Below are 3,249 nucleotides of genomic sequence, written 5' to 3' on the forward strand. Positions count from 1 at the left end.
ATTAGTTTAGTCTGTTAGAGCATGAAGTTAAAAACGACAAGGACATACTTTCAATCAGTCTCCAAGCCAATACTTGATGCTCCTTTAATGTTGAAAATAGATGTATTTTCTACTGTATCATGTTTATCTCTATATTTCCTTTGAGGAGAAGCTGATAAAATGATTAGATGAATCAATTAAATATAGGTGATAAATATTTATTTATTGCTTAACCACATGGAAAAAACGTTAATGGTTCTAAGTTCTAGCACTAAGTATGTAAATCTCTTTTGTATTGTAATTTTTTTTAAGTCATATTAGTTTCTTCATGTTGATAATATATAACAATAACTTCATGGTAAACTGCTGAAATTAAGCTTTCCAAATCTCCTGGGTTAACTTCATATGCTGGACCTCCAGGTAGTTGTGCAAAATGGCCTGTTAGCTCAGATGGTTAGAGCGTGGTGCTAATAACGCCAAGGTCACAGGTTCGATCCCTGTACAGGCCAAGTTTAATTGTTTGAACAAAGATGAATTTTTCTTGTGTCTCATCTTGGACTGTTTATCTCCTTGAATCACACGCTGCTTGAAGGATTGGATGGAATCAGTAGCATTTCATCATCTGCTAATTCTTCAAAAGTATTCTATTTATTTAGTGAGCCTATTAGTTTAGTCTGTTAGAGCATGAAGTTAAAAGCGCAAAGGACATAATTTCAATCAGTCTCCAAGCCAATAATTGATGCTCCTTTAATGTTGAAAATAGATGTATTTTCTTCTGTATCATGTTTACCTCTATATTTCCTTTGCGCAGAAGCTGATGGAATGATTAGATGAATCAATTGAATATAGGTGATGAATATTTATTTATTGCTAAACCACGTGGAAAAAACGTTACTGGTTCAAAATTCTAACTCTAAGTATGGAAATCTCTATTGTATTGCAATTATTTTTAAGTCATATTAGTTTCTTCATATTGATAATATGAAAGTTAATTCATATTAACCCCTTCGCTGCTAGGCCTTTTCCCCCTCCTGTGCTAAGGCTTTTTTTGGTGTTTTGGGGTAGTGCGCGCTTAGGCCCTTGTAACTTTTTGACCACATAAGGGATCCGCGCCAAATTTGCGTCCTTTTCTTCCAACATCATGGGGATTCTAAAGGCGCCCAGGGTTTGTGGATACCCTTGCAGGGGTCCCAGAAATTAACCAAAATATAGTGTTTTTTTTGTTTTTTTCAGAAAAATGGGAAAAACGGGCTGCAAATGAAAGCCTCTGGCTTTTTCCCTGAATATGGTATCAAAAAAGGGTTTGTGGGGCTGAATTCTCCATTTTCTCAGCTTTTAGGGAATGACAGTGTTTTGTCAGAGAACCGAAATTTTTCACTCAGTTTTGGCATTTTTCTGGGACATAGCCTATTTTTGCTATTTTTAGAGCTTTCCACCTCCTTCCAGTTAATGGTAGAAATGAGTTTGAAAGCAATAATGGATCCTGGAAAGCTTTACATTTCCGAAAAATAGACAAAATTCTGAATTCAGAAAGGGGTCATTTGTCTAAATCCATGAAGGTTTCGTTATAGAAACTAACAGTTAGATATTGGAATATTTGAAAATTTGTTGAAAACAACGGCCTTTTGTCTCAACGTTTTCACCTATAACTTTCTCTAATTTTGACAGCTCTTGGAAAGCAATATACCGTTACATCCGTTAGCCCTTCCTGGTTGTGGGGATATATGGGACTTGTAGTTTCACCAAGAACCCGACGAACCCAGATCCAAAAACTGAGCAGCAACTTGCAATGGTATTTTTTCATTTACTGGGTATAGTGCACTTTGTCTTGGAAAATGTACACATGGAATAATCTGCATGAAAGACACCTATGTATGTATGAATTGGGTACAAATTATAGAGTTCAGAAACAGTATATAATTGCACATTTTCAAAGTTGGGAATACTCATACTAGCATGAGAATTATTGGTCATTTTTCATAAAGTTTTTTTTTTCTACACAATATCTTTCATTCAAAGGGAGAAATGCAAGAAAGCTCAATTGGTAATAACAGTTGATTTACAAATCTGAATTACCCCAAGTGTCCCGATAAAAACGGTACCTCACTTGTGTGGGTCGGCCTTGTGCCTGCGACAGGAAACGGCGCAAAATGCAACGTGCTCACACCTAAATTTTGCAGTTACAAATTGACCCTTTTTTGGCAAAGTGCCTACCTGTAGTTTTTGCACCCTAGTTCTTCCGGCACCTAGGGAAACCTAGCAAACCTATACATTTTTGAAAAGTAGACACCCAGGGGAATTCAGGATGGGATGACTCGACTGCCTACCACCAGGTTTTGTTACCCAGAATCCCTTGCAAAGCTCAGATTTTGACAAAAAAAACACATTTTCCTCACATTTCTGTGGTGGAAAGTTCTGGAATCTGCGTGGATCAACAAATTTCCACCCACCCAGCGTGCCCCCAGGTCTCCCGAAAACAATGGTACCTCACTTGTGTGGGTCGGCCTTGTGCCTACGACGGGAAACGGCACAAAATGCAACGTGGTCGCTCCTCAATTTCCCAGTGAAATCTTAAGCTCTTTGGACAAAGAGACTACCTTTTGTTTTTGAGCCGTAGCTCAACCAGCACCTAGGGAAACCTAGCAAACCTATACATTTTTGAAAACTAGACACCCAGGGCAATTCAGGATGGGGTGACTCGTCTGCCTACCCCCAGGTTTTTTTACCCAGAATCCCTTGCAAAGCTCAGATTTTGACAAAAAAAACACATTTTCCTCACATTTCTGTGGTGGAAAGTTCTGGAATCTGCGTGGATCAACAAATTTCCACCCACCCAGCGTGCCCCTAGGTCTCCCGAAAACAATGGTACCTCACTTGCGTGGGTAGGCATAGTGGCTGCGACATGAAACCGCGCAAAACGCAGCATGGTCGCATCTCAATTTCCCAGTGAAATTTAGCACGATTCGGACAAAAAGACTACCTTTTGTTTTTGCGCCGTAGCTCTGCCAGCACCTAGGGAAACCTAGCAACCCTATACATTTTTGAAAACTAGACAACCAGGGCAATTCAGGATGGGGTGACTCGTCTGTATACCCCCAGGTTTTGTTACCCAGAATCCCTTTCAAACAAAAAAATTTGACCAAAAAAACACATTTTCCTCACATTTCTGTGGTGGAAAGTTCTGGAATCTGCGTGGATCAACAAATTTCCACCCACCCAGCGTGCCCCCAGGTCTCCCGAAAAAAATGGTACCCCACTTGCGTGGGTAGG

The 3,249-nt window shown here is 39.5% G+C and overlaps 1 non-coding gene across 1 annotated transcript; it reads left to right on the plus strand.

Moving 5' to 3' along the window:
• Positions 1-414: 414 nt before the first annotated feature.
• On the plus strand, positions 415-488 carry TRNAI-AAU (transfer RNA isoleucine (anticodon AAU)). Its single transcript has one exon. It is a non-coding gene; the product is annotated as a tRNA-Ile (tRNA).
• Positions 489-3,249: the final 2,761 nt, after the last annotated feature.

This window comes from Lissotriton helveticus, chromosome 4_1 (assembly GCF_964261635.1).
Source record: "Lissotriton helveticus chromosome 4_1, aLisHel1.1, whole genome shotgun sequence".
NCBI lineage: Eukaryota > Metazoa > Chordata > Amphibia > Caudata > Salamandridae > Lissotriton > Lissotriton helveticus.